This window comes from Falco peregrinus, chromosome 13 (genome assembly GCF_023634155.1).
Source record: "Falco peregrinus isolate bFalPer1 chromosome 13, bFalPer1.pri, whole genome shotgun sequence".
Lineage (NCBI taxonomy): Eukaryota > Metazoa > Chordata > Aves > Falconiformes > Falconidae > Falco > Falco peregrinus.
The window spans coordinates 12,188,542-12,213,516 of record NC_073733.1 but is presented as its reverse complement, the minus strand read 5'-3'; positions in this window follow the sequence as shown (position 1 = coordinate 12,213,516).

The following is a 24,975-nucleotide window of genomic DNA, read 5'->3' as shown; positions in this document are numbered from 1 at the left end:
TATTGTGTATATATTTGTGTGTAAGTTTTATTCTTCATTGGGTGGAGCACCTGAACAGTAATACTGGCTGGCAGGAAAAAAATGCTCAGATATATTTTGAAAAATTGTTGTGAATTAAAAAACTGCCAAAAATCTGTAGGCTACTAACTGAGCAGAGCTTAAGTTAAAATATATGCTTTAGTAAAAACGTCAAATAAATCATTCACTGGATTGATGTATAGCAAGCTTAATTATTTTTACAGTAGTGGTGCTTTTTGTGAAAAATTAAAAATGAGAGGAACATTGCCTAGGTAGTGTAAATACTTAGGAATTATTGTTTCTGATTAAATCAATATTGGAATGTAGAACCAGTTTATACATTAAAAATACCTCAATTCTCTCAGAGATTTTATAAATATGTATGATGTTCAATTCCCTATAATTCCTGTTGATCTTTTAAAGTTATGCTTGGATAGTTCTAGAGATCAGTGAAAACATTTGAAAGTAGAATATATATTGGCTACTCTCCTACTCTCCCTTTTTAATGTCTAACATAAAATAGCATGGTAGCAGGTTTTCTTAAAAGATATCAGATTGCTAAATCATTAAAAGACCACAAACAGTTGGAAAGTCTTCTCGTAACATTCATAAGGCCATATAAAAATGGAGAATTTCACCTACTGTCAGAGACCCAGGCTTCATTGCCAATCTCTGTATGCATCTGAACATGTAACCCATCAAAGTAACAAGAGTTTTTGTAATTATATCAACGTGGTCTGCTATAAATACAGAATTGTTAGGGAACAGGAACTTTTTAACAGCTAAATGTGCATATTGTTTCTGAAGATCCAAGACCCTTCTTTTAGGATAATATGTTTGCAATTGAAAGAACATGTACTTGTCAATTTATAATCCCTCTGATAATTTATCTGTGAACTAGGCTCAGGATTTTCATTCTGAGACACAAGCAGAAGGTGGAATGAAGCTGATCTACCTACAGAGGAACTGTTTGTATGAAGAGAGATGCTAGTGATGATTCAGGAACTTAAACCTAGGCAAAGCATTAAACTAGATAAAAATTCTTGCCACTGTGTGCTGACCATTATAAAGATTCCAGTACCTCTTGCTATGCAGCCTCTGCAGGCATCTTGCTGCAAGACACATATGGAATCCAATCATGACTCGGAAAACAACAAAAGCAGTCTCTTTTTTTCAGATATGCAGTTTACCCACTTAAAAGTCTTTTAAGCAAGGAATTAAATAACTGTCTTGCACATGACATGCAGCCCCTCTGCCTCTCATCTGGTTAAACTTAAGAGAAAAATTCAGGTTCCTTTCTAAAAATGGCATATGTTTAAGTGCTTGTCTGTTCCAGAACCTTTAGGAAGAGAGAGCTTCATCATAAGCAAAAATAAAGTTTGTTTGCTTGAATTAATTAAGGGGAAATTTAATTAATTTTAATGACTGTAAATTTGCTGTTAGAGGGTGAGTGATATAAGATTCCTTGAAAAGTTTACAAAGAATTGGTAAGCCTTTATGTTTTGTAAAGTAATTCAGAAAATCAGAGTGGAAAAAAGCATAAAAAAACCCTCACTGAACAAATTTAACTGAAAAAAGAATCCACTTGCTGGAGATTTTTAATATAGGGACATTTTCTGATCTGAATATGGAGAGCGAAGACAACAAAACTGAACACCACACCACCCCCCCCCCCCCAACTTAAAGTCACTGAAACTTTCCCATAGAAATCGAAGGTACAAAAAAGAACAGCTGGCAGCAAGTGACACTGAGAATAATTCAAATTGTAAAAAAAAACATAGTCAACAAACTGTTTATTTAAGCGACAGCAATTATTGATAGTCACTGGAAGAAGTGATCCAATGATATAATAAAATCTCCCTAATTTATAGTGTTTAATATGTTCATAAGCTCACTATAAGTTTGAATGGGATAAAGCATATCTTACGTGATGAAAAAGCATCAGCTGCATGGTTAGACCAATGTAAATATTTCACAAAAAAACCCCCCCAAAAATCTATGGGGAAAGTCTTCCACTTCCATATTACAAATAAAAGCAGCTTTCTCTTTTTTTTCCTTTTTTTCGGTGACAAATAACAGAAACCCATATCCTTCTTCGAAGATGCATAATATAGATAAGATGCAAAATAAGACTGCATGAGAATTTACTGCAAAATATTCTCCTTTCTTGGGAATCAATTAAAATATGTTCATATAAGACAGTTAAAATATGGAGATGTTGGGTCATTCTTTCTTCATTATTTTATGAGGATGAGTAAAAGAGAGAAGTGCATTATTAACCACAAGATTAATGTTTAAAAAGAGTAAAAGATCCATAAGGTTTCTGATCAGATGGAGAGTGTGGTAGTAATTGCTAGATAACTGTGAGGATGGTGTACCATTCACAAGTACTTTGCAGCAGAATGAAAGGAATTGACTGCGCAGTATAAAAAAAATATTTAGTTGGTTTACCTGTACTGTCTTTCCCAAAGCTCACAAATTGGTACATTTTCCATCGCAAATACAAGAAGGGACTCAGCAAAGTGTTGTTCGACCTTAAGGATAATCTGTCTGTTGCAGTTTAACCCCAGCCAGCAATTAAACCCCACGCAGCCACTCGTTCACTCTCCCCGCGGATGGGGGAGAGAATTGGAAGGGTAAAAGTGAGAAAACTTGTGGGTTGAGATAAAGACAGTTTAACAGGTAAAGCAAAAGCTGCTCATGCACAGAAAGCAAGACAAGGAATTCGTTCACCACTTCCCATGGGCAGGCCGTCTCCAGGAGAGCAGGGCTCCATCATGCATAGTGGTGACTTGGGAAGACAAACCATCACTCCAAAAGTCTCCCCCCTTCCTTCTTCCCCCCCCAGCTTTATATACTGAGCATGACTTCATAGGGTATGGATTATGCCTTGTGCCTTGGGTCAGCTGTCCTGGCTGTGCCGCCTCCCAACTCCTTGTGCCACCCCCCCCCCCCCCCAGTCTGCTCACTGGTGGGGTGGGGTGCGGAGCAGCAAAGGCCTTGGCTCTGTGCCAACCCTGCTCAGCAATAACAAAAACATCCCTGCATTAGCAACATTGTTTCCAGCACAAATGCAAAACATAGCCCCATACCAGCAGCTGTGAAGAAAATGAACTCTTACCCCAGCAAAACCAGGCCCACGGCCATGTGAATCAGGAAAGCCCTTCAGCATATAATATTGCCATTTTCCCTTCTGACAGTACCAAAGCAGCTTGTGATTTTCCCAGACCATCTTCTTAATCCTTCCCTGAAAACATAAACTGTCTGTACATTCCAGCACATTACTTTACAATAGAATATGTAGACAAATAGGCAAGCTCAAAATCCTGACACAGGCTTAGGAAAGAGGATTTTGATCTGGGTTGGGTTTCCTCATTGAGTTGGGGTTTTTTCATTTATTTGTTTTTCTTGTCATGGATATGTGGCAAGTGAATGAAATGGCAATGCATATTGCCAAAAATCCCGTAGTGCCTATCTTGCATTCATGTTAAATAGGTTCACAGCAGATATAGGACATGAGAAAATTTGGCCCCAAATCAGGTAGAAAAATCCTTATTGTTTCTGCAAGACAGGGCAGAGGCATCTTAACCAGGTCAAATCCAAAAGGCAAGGCCACTGTGCTACTGCCTCATTTATATCCACACTGAGTAAAGCAATTGGAAAGTGTGAAGTATGTTGTATTGTAGTAACAGCAATGTGGAAGGCCAGCTTTAGAACTCAATCTCAAATTCATCAGTAGTTATTTAACATTCAGTAAGAACGACCAAAAGAAGCCTGCACCACAGAACTTTATTCTGCTGCTGACAGATTCAGTAAGCATGGCATTTTGTTTCCTATGGGAAGATAAGTGGGGTGGTATTTTTGACCAGATTATCCCGATTAAGAATTTATGATTAACTTAGAAATAGCTGGGTGAATTATCACAATAGAGATGATGGATAGAATTAGAAGTAAAGACAGAGAGAAGTGGGATTATTCAGGGAAAAAATGTTCTGAGTAGAACGAAAGCCTGAAAATATTACCTGCAGTATTTCAAAAATTATGTACAAAGAGAACTAGTGGCAAGTTAGTTTTTCTTAATTAAATTCTTAGGGAGATTTTATTTCTGATCTTCAGTCAAAATCACATGAATTAAAGATCATTGGAGTTTAGAGATGTCAAGTAAAACTACATTAGCTAAAAACTTCAGTATTGAATATTCCCAATATTCCAAGGAATTACACTTGAAGTGCTGCAACTTTTACATACATATCTTGTACATAATTTATTTTTAATCTGAATGGATTAGAATAGATCATGGTGGTCCTGTGTGGCATCTCAGGGAAAAAAGAAGAAAGGTTCCTTCCTATACATGCTGTTTTGGCACTGGGTCCAAGTATGTTTCATCCATTAAACGGAATAATCCACCTTTTAAAAGCTGTATTGGTACATGAACAGGTATGCATATAGGTCAGGTCTCCACTATAATGTTTTGCTAAGAAGAGAGTAAAACCTCAGCCAAACTAGTTCTGGCAAAATCAGCAGAGATATATACACTAGGTAAGAAATGCATGTTCTTGTAGACAGTTTTATATATATATGTGCTATAACAGCACGATCCGTTCCTTTCCCACTGTGAAGGAAACATAAAATGACAGTACTAATTCATCTGGTTACTCTGAAAGAATGCAAACTTTGTCTATTCTTTTCTAGACAGAAATATAGGTACTACAACGCTGTATTTTCATGATAGGATTGTTCTGATGTAGTAGGATGGTATCTGTACTTTCAGCCTTTAATGACTGTCTGAAACTTGAGGATAATAGAGAACAATTCTGGTTCCCTGGGTTTAATTCTCATCCTTAATCAGACTGTACTAATCTTAAAATCAAGGCCAAAATTAGCTTGTGTCCATCCCATGTATTGTACAAATGGGAGGGTGGCAGTGTCTTTCTGTAACCAGTGGTGTACATACAGCTGTTGTGGCATCTGCACTCTCTCGGTTACCTTACCTCAGCATTTCTTTGGCAAGCTGCCTTACTCTTTGGATTATACTTGGTGTGATTGAACAAGACCTAAATCTATGTTCCGTAGTTAGTAAGTCCATTAACAATATTGCCACAACACTTTGCGTTAGCACTGAGATTTTTTTTCCCCCAGACATCTGTGGGATTTAGCGATATAAAGTCCATTTGTATTAGTAGTAACTGGAGGCTGTGTAGCTGGCTCTCTCAATTATCTTTAACTTAATTTAAATTTAAATGTTCAAATTAAAATTAAACGTTAACATTTTCTGGTTTCATACTCTCCCCTCTTCTGATTCTGCTATAAAAATGCAAATAATTACTTGGGGAAAAGAAGTAGAACACAGTAGATGGTATTCCCTCTATACTGATGTGCAGCAGGTGGTAGTATGTTTTTATAATGGCCTGTTCAGATTTCATATCCATAAACGGATCCTTAAATTACCAAACAAAACCCAATTTCATAACATATGAAGGCTATGAGCACCCACATTCAAATCATTAATTTGGTAGGGATCACTTTTCTTTAGCTTTCTTGGCAGCAACATTGTTGCAAAGAGCACATGCTGACAAGGAAAAAAACAAAAAAACAACAACAAAAAGGCAAACTACACACCATTACTATGACTGTCATCATTTTAATGGAACCTTTTGAAGGATATTTATCCTTGACATTTTGAAAGTGAAGTTCAGTCAATTGTGCAGAAGGGAATACAAACGTATGCATTCATCCTGACTTAAAAGAATAAACTTCTCCTTTAATTTTTTTTTAAACTATGCATAGCCATGAATTCAAATCCTGGTTTTTTTCAAGAATTTATTCACCCATCCATGCCACTTTTCAAAATAAACATGAAATTCATATTTAAAAAAAGGTATTTCATTGCCCAAGTTGGTATTGTTGATAATGATCAAGAATGATAGAAAAAACCCCACCCAGAACTGTAGAGAAGACAATGTCTGCAGCTCTGCTTTTCATTTAATACTTCTTTAATAGAAAATAAGTTTTACAAAATAGGTTGCTTTTTTTACTGGTGATAAATTGTCTTGGAAGTTCACAACCACTTAACCTATCCAAACTGCTATTAAGCTTCCTTCAATGCATCTGCAATGAAGAGCATCTGTATTTTATAAATGTTGTTTACAGACTCTTCACCGAGAGCTCCCTGTTGGAAAACAATAAATGCTGATGCAGGCAGATGTTGCAGTATCAACTACTTCATCTATCAGAAGTCAGACGCAACTCCTGCAGATCTGGACAAGCTCTGTAGTAGTTATTGCAATTACTACAGCAATATAGTAGTAATTGTAATAGTTTAAACATCACAGTACTGAAACTTAATTTGTATGGGGTTTTCATGGCAAGGTTTTGGTAGTGGAGGGGCTACAGGGGTAGCTTCTGTGAGAAGCTGCTAGAAGCTTCCCCCATGTCCAATGGAGCCAGTGCCAGCCTGTAGAGGGATGGAGGCAGTGGGTTGATTAGCATTGATAACATGCAGCTGTGGCCTTGTCTCAGAGGCAGTGGGCTGATTGACATGGACAATGTGCAGGTGGAGCTTGTTCCTGCTAAGTGGTTAAATAGCCCTGAGGGTTGTGGGAGAGAGGGTGGGTGTGAGGAGGAGCAGCAGTGTGGTCTGACCTCTGGAGGAAGGAGATACATTACAGACAGTAGAATCTGGCCAACGGTAAAGACTTGTTGCAGCCTACTAGATTGATTGTGCTGCAACAATTGGTGTGTGAGGCTGACTGAGTTGGACTCTGACTTCAACACCAGCTGGCTCCAAGATGGACCCACTGCTGGCCAAGGCCAAGCCCGTCAGCGATGGCGGTTGCACTGGTGGGACGCCATATTTAAAAAGGTGGGGAAACCCCCCTGCAGCCAGAGAGAGGAGTGTGGACATGTGAGAGCAGCAGCCCTGCAGCCCCCCAGGGCAGGAGGAGGCTGTGGGGGCTCCAGGTGCTGCAGCAGAGGCTCCCCGGGAGCCCGTGGTGAAGCCCATGGCAAGGCAGGCTGTGCCTCTCAGCCCATGGTGGAGCAGACCCCCTCTGCAGCCCATGGGGACCCCATGTTGGGGCAGGGGGTGCCCACAGGAGTGGTGACCCGTGGGCAGTGGCACTGGGACAGCTCCTGGTAGGGCCTGTGGTGAGGAGCCCGGGCTGGGCCTGGCTGGGCCTGAAGAGCTGCACCTGCGGGGGGACCCACCTGGGGCAGTGTGTGAGGAACTGCAGCCTGTGGGAAGAGCTCATGCTGCAGAACTTCATGGAGAACTGTCTCCTGTGGGAGGGACCCACACTGGAGCAGGGCAGAGTGTGAGGAACCTCCCCCTGAGCGGGAAGAACAGCAGAGGTGGCGTGTGAGGGAGCGACCGCGGCGTGTGCTGCCAGACAGGAGCAGGCAGGGAAAAGTGGGAGTAAAGTTAAGCCCGGGAAGAAGGGAGGGGTGGGAGAAGGTGTTTTTAAGATCAACCCACCACAGTGAGAAGATGAAAAGCATGCACAATAGGAGATGTTCCTTGTCCATCGCAAATATTCACTCAGAAGTATCCTTCTCACAATGGCTAGTGGTGTGGGCCAGGAAAGAGTCTACAGCACTTGAACAGGTTGTGGCAAAGAATGTCCTCATGGGGATAACTGGGCCAGAGAGAGACTGAGCCCGGAGAGGAGTGGGGTGACTGCAGAGTTACAGCGGGAGAGTACCAGATGACCAGACAACTGTCTTGGTGGCAAAAAGGTTGGAAAAAACCCAACATAGATAGCCACCACTGCTTAACCGCTGGAAAGCCAAGCGTGTACAGCTATTGAAATCACCAGCTATTTTGCCACTTTCTGCTGAGGGCTGTTTCAAAGATTGGGGGAAGGCAGGCTCCTCTGCAAGGTGAGTGAAATAAATTGAGAATGAAAGGGAAGCTGGTCAGATAAAAATGGTTGTTTTATTCTTTATTTTTTTAATTACTGGGAAGGAAACACTGTATCATATATATTAACACATAGATATATATATATAATGACATATCATATATATTAACACAGTTTGTAAACACTGTATTAAGATACTGGAAGATTTGAGGTCCTTAAATGTAAAGAGTGATTATAATTTGCAGTCATAAACAGTTTTATTTAGAGGCAAGTTTGGAAAATACCTTCTGTATCTCATTCGTGAACTGGGATAGAAAAATCAAGATTTGAGAATTTCTGTAAACAATCTTTGTTCCTTAACTCTTGGCTGAAAACAATCAAAAGACTGTTGCTTCCATTTTAACTTTTTAAAAAAGACTGCAATTTTACTACACATTAGAAAGGAATGACATTACAAATTGGTTTCAATTTTTTAAAAGTTACTTAACTTAATCATTTTGACAGTGGCAAATTTTTGTTTGATTGCTTTTGGAATCAAATGATATGAGAAGTCTGGCTTCCAATAAATTTTTTTCAGGTGGGAGGAAATGTAGTTAGAAAAATTCTTGCACACCACTGATTCCAGTTGAAATGTGAGCTAAAAACGTCATTGCACGCAAACAAGTAGTAATCTTTTGTCTCAAACTGTAACATATTTGTGCAGTGATTGGGCATCATACTTTGGGGCATTCATGTTATTAATAGGTAATCATTTAATATAAAAAAGAAACCCGAGCCGCTAAATATGTTCTCACAGTGGAAAATAAAGTAAGTTTTGATGCGTTCATCATCACTTAGCATTGTCTACTAAAATTTAGAAGTAAACTGATACGACTATGTACTTTGGACTCTCAAAGGATCTTGTTCTCAATGAATAAGACTCTCAAGGCACATGAATAATATTGCACAATCCCACTGTGAATTGGACCCTGCAAAATGTAATTTTCTTCAAAGGTGGAAAATAAGGTCTAGAGTATTTTGGGGGTGGCTCAATGGCAGAGTAAGAAAAAGAAGACTTTCTCTTGCAAGCATCTGCACATTCTGCCCTATGTTCTGCTCCCTGTTTCCAGCTCTTTATTTTAAAATATTTTTTTGTTTGTGTAGTTGTTCTGCCCAGGGGGGAGACAGTGGGAATGGAAGTCAAACCCAAGGCTCTCGTATCGCAGACATCTATTTTATAGAAGCCTGTTCATCAATCTAAAAAGTTAATTTTTTTCTCCATTGTCATGTTGGAAGACACTTCCAGACCTCGTTTCTGTCAGAAACTGTCTTCTGGATTTGTAGTGGTGGATCGAACGTTCACCCACAGGCAGGTGTTCAGTCACCTCCAGGGAAGCAGGGCTGCATCATGTGTAATGGTTACTTAAGAAGATAAATGCCATCAGTCTGAACATCCCCCTCCCCAGACTTTTAATATTCAGCATGAAGTCCCATGGTTTGGAATATCCCTTTGGCCAGTTCAGGTCAGCTGTCCTGGCTGTGTCCCCTCCCAGTTTCTTGTGACCCTCCAACCCTCTTGCTGGCCAGGCCTGAGAAGCTGAAAAGTCCTTGACATAGTATAAACATTACTTGGCAACAACCAAAACCATCAGTGTGCTATCAACACTGTTCTCACACCAAATCCAAAACACAGCACTGCATCAGCTACTAAGAAAATTAACTCTATCTCAACCAAAACCAGGACAGTAGCGTCCCATTATTCATGATGAGTCCATTTGCTTTTCTTTCTGGTGCAAAGATTGCCTTGGAGCTTAAATAGACCTTTTTCTTCTTTTGCCCCTTTCTGTCTCTTATATTTCAGAGAGTGATTGCAGCTTCTCTCAGTATGAGGTCTGCCAGCCCAAACCAGCAAGCTGCTTGTCATGAACAGCTTACTTTTTACAGAGTGTTTTTTTGCTTCCAGTCACTGTGAAGGACTATTTCATTCCTTCAGTACCAAGCTCTGAAACACGTGGCTTGCTTTCTTGCCACCATTTTACGGTGCTCAGAGAATAGATCTGAGAGGAAAAAATAATTAGAGGGCTAGTGACTGAACTTGTTATTTTCTTTCTCTAAATCCTATATCAGCATTGACAAGAACTGCTATTAGTCTGTAGAGATGGCTTGGCTTTTCATTTGCAACATCTGGGCCCCTTCAGAAAGTACCAAAAATCAAAGATCTAGCAGTATTTGCCACAAACTTTTCTTTTTCTGAAACTCATCCTCTGACCCATAAATAGCATTGTGCACATGGAAAGGACAGGAGTTGAGAAGGAGTGATTCCAGGGTGAAGTCCCCCAGAAAATCCTGGCAAGATCTTCCTGCAGTTAGTCTTTTTTCTCTATATCTTTGCCATGCCTCAGGCAGTGTGGTGGATGGAACTGTTTAACTGGTGTGCTGCTACAAGAGAAATGACATTTTTCTGGGAGCCTTTTTTTTTTTTTTTTTTTTTTCCAGTTAGCTTGGCTTTCTCTCTGCTGACCATACAGGAATTCCAATCTCTTTTTTTGTCAGCTTCAGTGAGGACTCTGAAGTTAGGTAGTGCTCATGCTTCTCCAGTTATCTGTACAAGTACTCGGTTCTTAGGGCTGTGTACAACTTCTACTGCTTGAGAGCTGCAATGAATTTGGCATGTACCAAAAACATTTAAAGTTTTTAGACGTTTGACTGATTTGACCCCTGAAAGGAAAAAAAGTCTATATCTTTCAGAAAAACTTGGATGGTTAAAGGTCTGTTATTAGTTTATTAATTATTGTATCTAGTGATAGGTGTTGAGGGAGATGAAGCCGTGTGGTCTCTGTCTGGGTTTCTAAATACTTCATTATTCTTCCCAGCTGGAGTTTTACTGTGCATGTGTTTGTTTTCTGTACTGCATTATAAAAAGAATATGTTGCTGCAGGGTTATGGCAACAAGCAGGCAGTGCACTCACTTTAAGAGTGAGTCATTTTTGTCCAGAGACAAAATCTGTGGACAACCAATTCAGATTGAATATATAATCATCATTAACTTTCATTTGCAATAGATTTTCCTTGTGGTAGATTGTAACAGCAGAAGGTGCATACATCAGTGTGGCATATACCAACTACAAAATGAGTATTTCGTATGTGGCACATAATTCACCCGGTGTCTTGCACAAGAGTATACAAACCCGTGATTTTAGCATCTGCATGTAAGGATGGTCTGTGTGCTCAAAAGGGTGGAGATTCAGGCATGAGACCAGGTTTTCAAAGGCATATGAGAAGCCAAGGATGCAAACAGATACTTACTGAGATTTTTCAAGGAGGGCTGAAGAGGCTACATAAATAACTTCCTCTGATTTACTAAAAAACACAGTGTGACTTTTGTTAGTGTTTCTTTAGGCTCAGTGTTGCCTATCTTTGTCTGAGGATGCTTAAACACTTTATGAAGTATATCTCATAGTAATCAATGTGGTAAATTCTGCTGTGTCTCTGAAAAGAAATGCTGGTGGTCTTGGTCTTCAATTAGTGCTGAAATGTTTGTGAGTCAGAGCGTGCTAAATAACATTACTCGGTTTGTACTTTTCCTTCTTTACCTGGCATAGAGATTTCTTCCTTCTCTTTAAAGCAACATAAGTATCACCTCTCTCCATTGCTGAAACTAAATAATTTATGCAATATCCTATAGTAAATCTGCAAAGAGCAGGGACTAGAACTCCCTAGCTTCCCCACATAGTAGTCCCCCTTTAGCACCACACTTTCTTTTTCAGATGGAGTCCTATACAGTCTGTGAGCTTGCTTAGCTTTTCAGAGGTTAAGGTCAGAGCCCAGATGCCTAATTTGGACCAGTCTAAGATGAGTGTCTGCTCACATTGAGCTGGCAGTTGCACTGGTTGGCGGAAATCAGTTGTGGCAAGGTACATGTTCACAGATGGAAAAGGTCTTTGTAGGGATTCAGGGCTAGGTCCCTGAAAAAAACAGATTTCCAGGGGAGCTGGTGCAAAAGTTAGAACAGAACACAGCACAAAACCAGTCAGTGGCCTGTGTTGCAAAGCAGATGGGCAGCTGAGCCTTCTTCCAGTTGGAGCTTCCATAGGGCTTGATACATGATATTGTGATAATTAAAATCAAAAATGTAAATATGTGCAAGCCTATTATGCCAGTGACATATACATTCATTACATGTTCCTGGGGGTATCCAGAAGTCCTACATACCTGTGGATTAATGTGATAAATTTACAGAAAATCTCTATCTCTGCTTGAGAACTGACAGTAAATCTCACAAGGAGTTGACCTGATAGTCACAGATATGTCAGATAAGAGATTTACTATAAATCCAAGTACCAATTTCAAATCTTGCAGGTACTGAAAGCTGGTAACTCTACTGATTATCACGGGGGAAATGGAAAAAGTGAGTATCTCTTCAAGTAGCACCAGCATGCATGTATGGCATTCACATTGATTTCAGTCATCTCTAAACCTTTTGGTACTCTGCTGGAGTACTAGACTGAGTAGTTGTACACTCAAAGTTTAATACCAAGTGGAAACGACACAGTATCCATTTCACATGAACTGTGCAACGTATACACATTTCACCCAATAAATCATCAAGTGAGTCTAAGTTAAAAATAATACTGTTTACATTATTTGTGGTTTCTGTTACTTACCTAGCAGGTGTAAAAAGCAGTGAATTAAAGGTTAGTAGTCAGTGTTGCTGATGTGAAAGAATCCTTTGTAACAGAGAGTATGTACTATTATAATAGTCATGATTTGAATGTCATGCCTCATATAATTATATTAATTAGAAAATTAGTGTACCTAATGCTTTGCCTTCTATTAGGAAAAGCTATTTTTCATGAAATACAAATTACATACAGACTATTCTAGATGTAAATTAGTCTTACTGGAACACGTAAAAGGTTGAAATTCACTTAGATCCATAGTTCCCTGATGGCTCATTGTACGTAGGCATTAATGCTATTAAAGGACACAGTGACTACTTCAGATCGGACACCCTGTATGGTGGAAATCTCCTCCTACAAAGGTTATGGTCTTGGTCTCAGATACTGCAGCATTTTAATAACTTTTTATAAGACTCCAGCATATACGTGGGTAAACAAATTGAAATTTCTGAGAAGCAAGATGTTCTATGGTGATCATAGCAAACGGGCTGGAAAGATGTACTTTAAGATTTTCAATAGAGTCCTTAAATGAAAAGAAGTTCAGAATCCCAGGAGAAGGAGACTCTATTTAAAAGTTTTATAACTTTTAATGTATATATAAAACTTCTAAATTGGCATCCACATGGCTTCTATTCTATTTCAGCCTTTTTATGAAACCACACAAAAATTCTTATTAAAATGAAATCAAAGCTTGATTATTTTTATTCTAAATCATATCCACACTGAGTAAATTGACAGCAAGCACTTGTGAATTTGAAACTTTGACAAAAAATACTGTTAGCATGTCATCTGGCTTCTCCCTGAGACCATTTTGCTAGAAGCAGACAGGAGACAGAACAGGGAAGTGTGAGGGTCCCTGGGAAAATATAGCCTTTGGTTTAGTATAGGTTGCTGTAAATATTACATTAGAAGTATTAGGGAGACCAAACTGGTCTAGAATGCTGCAAGCCCTAGGCTTGAAATAAAGGTATAAGAAATGAAACAGTCTGGTGTATGAATTTTTACTGCAGAGCCCAAGAAAGGGATGGTAATGTAGAATGCCTTCAGTCATTCTCACAGTGCATTAATTTATTCTTACTACTGTAAGGAAGCAAGGGTGAAAGAGAGCAGATACAGTGCAGGATGCATAAATGAGGAGCCCTGCTGCGGCAGAGGATTTAAAAAACTACATTTTTTTTTTGTATTGGCTGTGCTACCTGCACTGCAGCATCTCTTTCAATCAGCTGTGCTGGGATCAGACTTCAACAAATACTTGTGTAGAGTGCTGGAGCTTTAAATTTCTACCTCTTAGGAAGACAGAGCGCAGGAAGCCTGTGACCCTTTTTATTAAAGGAGGAACTCACAGATACCATCCCTTAATGCAAGAAATTCTCTGTTGGAGGGAGGTTGCATTAAAAAGCATCTACTGTGTCAAATATTAAATGTCTTATTCCCAGCTCTAGCTGAGGGCATTTGACACAACCTGAGGTCTGTGAAAGAAGTTTTAAGCACCTTTGCATTCCTCTTTTCCTGGGCCCGTCTTCTCTGGAATGGATTTCAGTCTTAAGGGCTGCTCCCTCTTGGACAGCTGTCAGCATCTTTGAGGGACAATTAAACAGCCAGGAAATGTAGTTTGGCCACACTCGTGGCATACCTATACCTTGTCAAGTTACAAAAACACTGTTTATGTGTGCAGTTAAGCACAGAAACTTCTACAGAAGGTCTAACCCAAACCAGGGCCTTGTTTATAGAATATTTTCTCATAACTGTAAGAAGTAGGCAAATAGTGCAAGATTTCTGCTTCCTGGAGGAGAATCTCTCCTGATAGTTGATTAACAGAAATTTCCTTTAAAGTGAATGTGAACTAAGTGGGGAAAGAAGCCTACAGAACTTGAAGTGAAAACACATTACTCATTCTGACTAATTTTCTGCAGTAACCTGGCTGTTTTTAATAAAAGTTTCTGAAACAGTAATTCATCATAAGCTGGCTCATGTTGCTAGTCTTGGTACACTAAGCCTGATTTTTTCTGAGTGTGATTAATAACTTCTGCCTATTTATAGTTTACCAGGAGGGTCTATCAAATGCCTTAGCTTTTTCCTCTAACTACTGTTCATGATATTTTGTATTAAATATGTACATTTGAAATCTCTTATCTTTATGTTTTATATCTCTGGTATAATGTGTTCTTGGGCTCCTGTTCAAATGAAATCACTTGCAAAACCTGGAAATGTTATAGTAATTTAAAATTAGCTAGTCCTGCAGTTGTTAAAAATTCTGATCACATCAAATTTGAACACCTGATGAAAAATGCAACAACATAGCAATTGTACTTTGTGTCCTGGTGGCTGGCCTTCTTTTTCTAGTCTTTGTTAAACACAAATACATTTCACCTGTAGGTATTAAAATTAACAAAAATGAAATGTGAAAGTAATCTGGTGACACTTGTATTTAATATGGGAAGGGATCACTTGCAGAATGGGTTTCTGTCCACAGCGGCACAGCTTGCTTTTCTTTTAATGTGTGATTGGGAACAGTGTAGGAAAACCCCAGTTTGCCTGGGAAAGCAAAAAATCACATCTGTCAACATTTTAGGAGAGCTGTACAGATCTTCTTGTTTCCAGTTTCATCATACATCTCTCTTGTCACGTTTTTCTTATCAACTCATTATCTCCTGATTTGGCATTTCCGTGGCAGTTTTGACTAAAACCTACCAGAATTCACCAGCCTCTGTTAAATATTGGAACAACCTTTGAAAGCAATCTTTCGGTTACAGAAGTGGCTTTAACTCAGATAAATGTTTGCATACAGACCTGTTAATTTGTAGCTAACATGGCTCTACAGTATTTAAATTTATTTAGCTTGTGAATAAAACAAGTCTTGAGTGGAAATGATATAGCTTGTTGTAGTTTTGCCAGTAACTGAGATGTGATTGTATGACTGAGGCAACTAGTTTAGCATTTTAAACTAGGTCAAATATGAAGCAAAGAACAACAAAACATAAGCAGACTCCTTAGTCTGCATGGTTCATGAAAACTTTACAGGTTGCAGGTGTGACAATAATATTGGTCTGTTTAGAATAACAATTATATTTGTGAATACAAATGAAAAGGAAATAAAATGATGGAGCATAGTTGTTTGTACTTCAATCTTTGTATAGCTCATTTAAATGATAGTGTAGTTTTGTGATAAAATTTTCACTCTAGCTTGTTTTAAAACAAGGAAAAGAAAAAATAGATATATATTCAATTGGTTTTTTGTTTTTTTTCTTATTTGTGAAAGATGCTCTTGACAGAAATTACAATAGCTTTGGGGATCTTTGTCTGTCATCACCATCATCATAATGTATACATGTAATGATAAGATATTTTTAAAGGCTCAATCATTTTTGTATTTTTTCTTGCCACAATAACGTCCACATCACCTCCTCCCTCTGCCAACAGTCTCAACATCTCAGTGACTGAATGAAGAGGGAAATGGGAGTCATTAGTCATGAAAAAAACAAACCACCTGTAGTCCTTGCTTGAAGAAGCAATTACAATAATCTATTTCTATTGTCATAATTTTGCTGGAAACATGAAAACAAATGTGGCTACTTGGAATTGAATAATATTCTAAGTAATTTATCAAGACAGTTATTGTTATTACAAAGCCAGTATAGAGTAAGAAAAATATATCAAGTAGAGATGGAATGGATGCTTTGTAAATAATTTACACAATAACAAAGTGACAATTTGCACAGGTTTTGATCATCACAAATATTTTTCCCCACATTCCATTTTGCTCCTAATTATTGTAGATATTTCAAGGTAACCATGTTGCTTATGCCATTGAAGGTAATTTTGTATCTGTACATGTGTGTGTATATTTCTAGATATACATGTACCAATATTTTAAAAAGCAATTAGTCAAGAGATTATTATCTTTAATCAGTAAATCATCCAATTTTTGGAGGGCAGTGCAGTACAAATATATTTTCAACACAGTGTTTATACACATTACAACCCAGAATCCATTTCAGGGAGGTTGAAATTGCAGAAGTGTGCTACATATTTCTGTGAATTCTACTTCCATGTAGAATGTACTTCAAAAATAATTTCCTCCACTTGGCATATGTTCAAATGCTTTAGTTACTTGGCTTACATCAGACTGTTTAGAACAATGGTTTATTTTATCTTTTTTTCCAGAGGACTATATTTTTACATCTAAGAGAATGAAAAAACAAGATTTGTCTAAAAATCCCATCAAAACACAACAGATATCCCAAGTTGTATCCCTTAGTATTTCTATTAGAAATGTGATGTTGTCAACATTTTTTTTTAATGGATACCACTTTGAAAACATTTGTCCTCAGGTAGCATTTTTGCTTCTGACAAAGCATGGTTTATTGCATTCCTTTCTAATTCAAACATAGTTTATGGTGTCAAGGTGAGAGATTTTCAAAACTGAAAAGTTGCTGGCTGTGTCCTTCATGTCAGACATGTTGTTTCATATATTTTAAAAACAAGACAAAAATGTCTGTATTGTTTCCATTGCTTCAGCAAAAGAATTGTAGCTGTACAGGCATACCAAGCACTTCAAATCTATTTGTGTATTTTTAGCTAGAGGACTGAGGATGTGGAGGAGCTGGATTAGCATAATAAACCATCATGCTCCAAGCTCCCATTCAGTTTAGCAAGTCAACAACAGCAAAACAGTGTTTTGTAAAAAATGAAGTGCAGTAAAAAATGTTCAAGAGAAATGTGTTTCAAGAGATTCTGCTTCAGAGTCTTTAAAGAAGTAAAGAATAAAGGACCCAGCATTTTCTGTTTTAAAGAAAAGATGTGTGCATAAGAATACTAACAGAGATCTGGGCATGTGAGTGTACCTGGCTGTTTCTTGTCTCCTGTGCCTGCTGTGCAGTCAACATAAATGCAGAGTTTGAATTATTCTGCTTTTTTAGAGGCTTTAGCGGAGGAGATAGTGCTTGTGAGACCTGCTGTTTGCTTGGACATTGCTAAGGCTATGACACTGCAGCATGACATCTTATAACATTGCAAAAAAAGGGGTCCCCACAGGTGGCCAAGCCACTTTCAAAGTGTTGCGTGCTGCCTGTCCACACCACAGATAAGGAGGCCCACAAGTACAGGATGACACTTGCCACATACAAAATTTTCCCTTGATGTATGTCAGCTGGCTTAGAACTGCTCCTGGACATGTTGCACCAGGTAAACAGTGAGGTGGACTCTGAATCTGGCATCCAGCATGGCTTCACGGCCATACCATGGACAGTATAGATGGTGCTACTGTGGCCCAACTCTAATATTGTTTTATAGGACTCCTTAAAGAAAAGAAGGGGATAGCTGTAGAAAAGTGAAATACCTTTTCTCAAAATCACACAATATGAGTGAAAGGAAACATGCTACTCCTGCAGCTGCTCTGTTCTGTCGTTAAATTCTGCTTCTTGCTTCCATATCGAACACTGGGAAGTCAGATGGCATGTTTGCTAAGACCAAGCTAACATTCGTAACAACCCAATGAGGACGCACTAAGAACAGTTCTCTCAATATGCAATTTTCTTGCATGTGTGTGAAATTTACAGAGGCTTTCATCAACAAAACCTGTCTTTTTATGTTTTCTGAGACATCTCTGATATTCTTAATGCTGGCTGGTTTGGAATAAGGTCTATAAGGACTTTTTTAGACTTCTGAAACATGCACTAATGTGCATTTGATATTTTTGAGGTAATGGCTGTAGTAAAAACATTTTAATATATCTGAAGATATCTTGTTTGGAGTTAACTGTTTTTTCATGATATGATAGCTAAGCAATAAAGACATCTATGATGTCCATAATGACAGTTGCTGGGTATCATTCCTTCAGCAGCGGATTATGTTGTGCACTATAGCCGAGAGGAGTTATGAGAAAATGCATGAGACACTGAATAGTCATGTGAAAAGATCTAGTGAAAGGAAATTCCAAACACACTCTAATACGTGGGCAAAGTATAAAAGTGCCAAAGCTGCATTTAGTCATCCCTGGTTTAATAGGTTAATTCCATTTTTTTTTTTTTTGTGAACAAATGGGAATGGATAATCAAAACACCAGTGGCAATTTTGACAACTGTTAACTTTGAGGCTCTGAAATAATTGCAAAGGATCTAAGAACCATGACCTGAGGATCTATGTGTCTCTTCTTATTTGCTTTTACATGGACAGTTATTACTAACAACTAAATGTTTGCTTTCAAATTAGACTTACGGAGAATTTTACAGGGCATTTGCTGTGAGAAGGTGTCACTACTACATTGACTGCACTCTCAGTTATTTAATTCCATGATGGAAGTTGCTTACTTTTGTTTCCATTCTGTTTCTGTAGAGTGCTTTGCCTTACACTAAGTGCACTTTGGCTTGTATGAGCATAAAGTCAGAAAAATGAGTATTAAATTTGACATTTATTCATACCATTTAAGTGCCTTTCCATCAAATAGTACCCACCTAATAGATGTAATGAAGTTGGTTTATATGGGCAATAGTGTTCCATTCAAAGCACTTATATTTCAGATTTAAGTCTATATTATTTTTAAGAAACTTGGCTGCATAGCTACATAGTAATCAATTGAGCACATGAGTTTGGTGCCTCGTTGAGTTCATTTTATGTTAAATCAGTTTCATAAATATTTTTGACTTTTAAAAATTATGTATTACATTTTCTTATTAGAAGACTGCAATCTCTCTTCCTCACTACTATCACTGATGTTGAACTTGAGCAGGTTGCTGCTTAACACTTTGTACACTGTGATTTTTTTTCAGCTGAAACTTCATTCCTCTTGTCAAATGGTTGTGCAGAGCAGACTTAACAGCCAGCCTCTTGCTGCATGGTTGCCAGAACAGCTGCCTCTGCAGGTCTGTAATCAAGCAGCCAGTACATAATATTAATACACATTTATGTACCTTTATGTTGCAGGCTTTTTTTATGCTGTAAATGAAAAACTGATCTTTATTGTTTTTACTGATGCTATGGCTTCTAAAACTTTCTCTTTTCATTTAGCCAATAACGTACATTTAACAGATCCAAAGGGATTATAATGTTTAAATACCTCAGACGCTGTTTCCCTTGTGGGTCCATCCTTCTCCTTGGTAATGAATAAGTCCATGAACATTTTGGTCTAAACAAACAAAAGTGTTGTAGATTGGCTGTACATTGCAGTTTGCTGAGGTGGCACAAATCCTGTCAGATCAGTATGTTGAAGTATGTGAAGTTGCAAAGTAAATTTATATTGGAATATTAATATAAAAATCCAGATTTTCTAATGCCATGGAACATTTGAGACTCCCTGAAACTTGAGTGGAATTTGGAAATCTCCAGTTCTTTGAAAATCCATGTGGTTGTATTCAAGTGTGTAAAAAGATGGTTATAGTCCCTGTATTGGACTGGGATAAATATGAAGATTTGAAAAAGGTGGCTTAGGTGACTTTGATGTAATTTATAAGGAAGAACTTGCTCACATAGTTATGAATTTCATTCATGTAAAATTCTGCCCCTCTTTAGTACTTGTAAAGATACAAAGCATACCAGTTTGGTTAACACTCACCACTGCTTACTATCCCTGACAAACTATCCCTGTTCCTCAAAATATTTGTATGGAAATAGAAGATGGCATAACTTTCTGTAGTAAGAACACTGGAAACTCTCAAGCCCTGAAGAACAACCCTTTTCTTGCTGGCTCCTCATTATTGTTGGTATCTAAGGTCCAGCTAGCCTACTGCTAGGAGCTCTACCAGAATTATTCAGACCTTAGAATTTCTGCTAACTGAACACTTGCCTTGGAAACACAACTATTCTGCTCTCTTAATATGAGCTTATTTATTTATTTATTTACAGTGTCACTTCTTTTTAACAGTATAATAACTACTAGGAATAACTTTGATCTTAGTAGTTATCCGATTCCAAAATCTGCTAATGTTGTTTACTGAGTATTCACCACAGTTACAGGAAAATTAGGTATACAGTGACTCTAGTAAGAAATTCTTCAACTTTAATGAAAGTGAACCATAAGCCGACTTTAATGAACCATTGCATATTGCATGTTGCTTTGCTTCATAAATAAATCTGTTTGCATTCATAGTTGTAAGTGAACATTTCTGAAATATATATTCAGATAATTAACAATTAAAGATTTCTTTTTTCCTTTCTTCTCTCTAACAATATTTTAAATGACAAGCCTTTAGCAAAAAGATGTAAATATCAGTGTTCTAAGCCTATAACAACTCACATGAACACTCATTTTTATCCACTTTGAAAAAAAAACACGTCAAGATATGGATTAAGCAAAGGAATTGGTCCAAATCCCACTGAGGTCCCTAGAAAAACCTTTACTGATAGCAGTGGATTTGAATCAAATCTGTGCATGTCTGTATTTAAATTCTAGGTTCAATCCTGTCAGCATGATATTCAGATATATCCCAAGCAAAATCCTCAGTGCCAGTGAAATGGCCTTTAAAACTATTTTACTTTTTAAAATCCATTTTTCTCAAGAAAGGGTTTTTTGCCTTTCAAAAAGATGGACTTTGGAAGCAGGCACAAATTTTCTGGAAGATCATTCCACTCTTGAATTTTCCCTAAACAAATTTGTTTCATAAACATCATCTCATAGCCATATATATTGACTTTTGCTTGGAATTTAGGATGAGAACGACTTTTTGCATGTATTTGCTGTCAGGTCTATATGTGACCATGTGATTCTAACATGATTTTTTTCCCTTTTCTATTTTCATTTCTTCATTGCAAAATTGCACATTAGACGCAAGAAGGAGAAAATAGACCTCTTGTGTGAAATCTGTGCTGTGTCAGAATCTGTAGGAATTCCTGCATCCATGCCACATAGCACAGGTCTCAACTCACTCTGAGTGTCATCAGTAGATCCTCAAATGAGATGGAATGATCAGCATGCAGTGGCGAAGCATGTATTCTGTAAGTAGTTATTTCTTAAATTAGGTTACTATAGAGTCTTCCAACATTTGATCTACTGCTGCTGAGGAGTAGATAAAACATTGCTTCCCCTTTATTTTTCATTTCTTTTGATCAAGAGCTGGCCAGGCACTTATACTGAACTAAGATTTGTATTTTCACTGAGTTTACAATGAAATTCATATATGGTGGAATTCTTCAAGTGAGCAAATAAAATCGATTTATGGTAGGAAAATGGAGAGTAAATTTCAGAATGTCATTAGGGGGGTAGGTTTACTTACCCCTAAGTGCCTATTTAAGTAAAAGTTTATCTCTTGGCTAATGCATTAAAGACTATTATAATGAACACAAGAAGAAAAAAGTAAAAAAAACATTCCATCAGTGCCATTTATTTTAAGCAAAGGTATGAAGAGAAAAAAGCACATGTTATTAGGGTTATGATGAGAAAGATTCTACAAAATTGGTAGTTCACTTTCTGAGTATAGTTTTGTATCAACAGATTGAATTGTTTTCTGCTAATATGTCTGTTGGTGCAGTGTTGCCTCTGTATGGATCTGATGTCCTAAAAACAGAAAATGAGAAGCAGAGAGAGATGTCAGTGTTATTGCTTCCATATATGATAAAATCTTTCAAACTTTGTGAGGAAAAATGGATTAATTAAGTGGTTATTTTTACCACACAGCATATAATCTTTTGTATTATTACATTATTCAAGGCAGAACTAATGTGAGGAAATTTGAAGATCCAATATTTTAAAACCAGATTAGAAGAGCTGGATGATTCAAATTGCTTTGTTCCACTTATTAATTCTTATTTATCATGATCCAGATCTGGTTTTCATACATTGTTATCAGTGCAATGACATGTACCTTGAAATGCACTGATGGAGTCCAGGTGTAAAGTTCTGCGCTGGACTTCTACAAGGATCAGCAGAGAAATGTGTCTACACAGCAGTAGCTGTTCAACATTAGCTCTAGCACATCTTCCTTCCAGTGCCTGCTTCTTCCAGCCAGTAGAAAGGCCTCTACCAGAATTTAGACCTAGCTGCCATTTCTTACAGAGCCTTTCTGAGCTGTCTTACAGAATCATAGTTTGCCTTAGAAAGGAGCTTTAAAGGTCATCTAATCCAAGCCCCACCCTGCAAAAAGCAGGGACATCTTCAACTAGATCATGTTGCTCAGAGCCCCATCCAACCTGAAAATTTCCAGGGATGGGGCATCTACCACCTCCCTGGGCAACCTGTTCCAGTGTCGTCATCCTCATTGTAAAAAATTTCTTCCTTATATCTAGTCCAAATCTACCTTCCTTTAGTTTAAAACCATTACCTCTTGTCCTGTCACTACAGGCCCTGCTAAAAAGTCTGTCACCATGTTTCTTATAAGCCCCCTTCAAGTACTGAAAGAACGCAATAAGGTTTCCCCCGGAGCCCTCTCTTCTCCAGGCTGAACAACCCCAACTCTCAGCCTGTCTTCACAGGAGATGTGCTTCAGCCCTCTGATCTACTTTGTGGCCCTCCCCTGGATGCGCTCCCACAGGTCATGTCTTTCCTGTGCTGAGGACTGCAGAGCTGGGTGCAGTACTGCAGGTGTGGTCTCACCAGAGCCAAGTAGAGGGGCAACTCCCTTGACCTGCTGGCCATGCTTATTTTGATGCAGCCCAGGATATAGTTGGCTTTCTGGGCTGCAAGTGCACATCCCCAGCTCATGTTCATCTTTTCATCCACCAGCACCCCCTCATCCTCCACAGGGCTGCTGTCAATCCCTCCATCCCCCAGCCTGTATTGATACTGGGGCTTGTCGCAACCCACGTGCAGAACCTTGCACTTGGCCTTGTTGAACCTCATGAAGTTCATATGGGCCCATTTCTTGAGCTTGTCCAGGTCCCTCTGAATGGTGTGCTGTCCCTCAGACATGTCAACCACACCACTCAGGTTCGTACCATCTGCAAACTTGGTGAGGTTGGACTTGATTCCACTGTCTATGTCATTGATGAAGATATTAAGCAGTACTGGTCCCAGTACAACCCCTTGAGGGACACCGCTTGTCACTGATCCCCATCTGGACATTGAGCCATTGAGCACTATCCTCTGGATGTCACCATCCAACCAATTCCTTATCTACCAGTCAAATCCCTGTCTCAGATTTAGAGAGAAGGATGTTGGGGGGCGGGGACTGTGAAAGGCCTTACAGAAATCCACACAGATGGCATCCGTAGCTCTTCCCTTGTCTGCTGATGTAGTCACTCCATCATAGAAAGCCACGAGGTTGGTCAGGCAAGACTTGCCTTTGGGTGAAGCCATGCTGGCCGTCTCAAATCTTCTCCCTGACCTCCATGTGCCTTATCACAGCTTCTGGGAGGATGTTCCATGATGTTCCCAGGCATAGAGGTGAAGCTAAAAGAGTACATACAGCTCATACCAACGAAGTACCTGTAGACAATAAAGTTGAGTTGTTTAATTTGAATAAATAAATAGATAGAGCTAATGGTAGCTACTGACTAAGAAAACAAATGCTGTCACCAATGTATCCCATCTTTGTGATTACAAATTCAAGCTTTGAGCTCAATCTGAGCTGATTAAAGCTGTTGTCTGATCACTACAACCTGTGCAGATTGTTCATGGGATGTTTTTCTGTTCTAAAAGTTAAATAGGGACCTTTTGACAGTATTTGGGAGCTGAAGAGTTTGAGTTTGATTACCCTTTTATTTATAGTTGAGTCCAAACTTTCAAATTTAATATGAGATCTGGCAATAAATTCAGTAAGAATTATTGAGAATTTTACTTCATTTTGGAGCAAGAACTGAGAGAAAGCTAATAGCTTCCGAATGAACCCGTGTCACAGCACTCTCAAAACTAGCCAGCTGCAACAAGGTCTTTTACCATCTCATACCAGCACACTCTTCACGCCAGTCCCTCTGCTGCCTTCTCCTAGGCTGTCCTCATCCAGGGCCCGCTCACTCTCTCTGCTTCTTCCTCCCCTCTCTTCCTTGGCTGCCCAACCACTTCGCAGAACCAGCCACAGCTGCACCTTATCTACATCAGCCCCTGAAGCCAGGCTACAGCTGTATATTATCAATGTTAATTAACCCAGCTTCATTCCTCTACAAACCCATTGGCTTTATTAGCACCTTTTGTGATTCTGACTGTTGCTAGTGTTATGGTTCTTACATTTTGTGTTAATGTGAATGACAGTTTTTTATCTTCTGCTTTCTGAATTTTTTAGAGTTAATAAGACCTCCATGGAAGTCATATGACTAGTATATATATGTCTGGAGAAAAGCTTAAGACATGTAATATAAAGATTAATGGTCCAATTAATTACAACCTTTGTGAAAATGTTTAAAGAAGTTTAACAGGGAGATTAGTTTAATTTCACAGAGATCCAACAAGAAACAGGAATCACAAAGGTCTTGTTTTTTAGCTGACTGAGAAAGCATAACTATATGGGTTAAAATCCTGCCATGCAGTGTAAGAATTGCAAATGCTGCCTGATTAGGTAAACTAATTAGAAACCCAC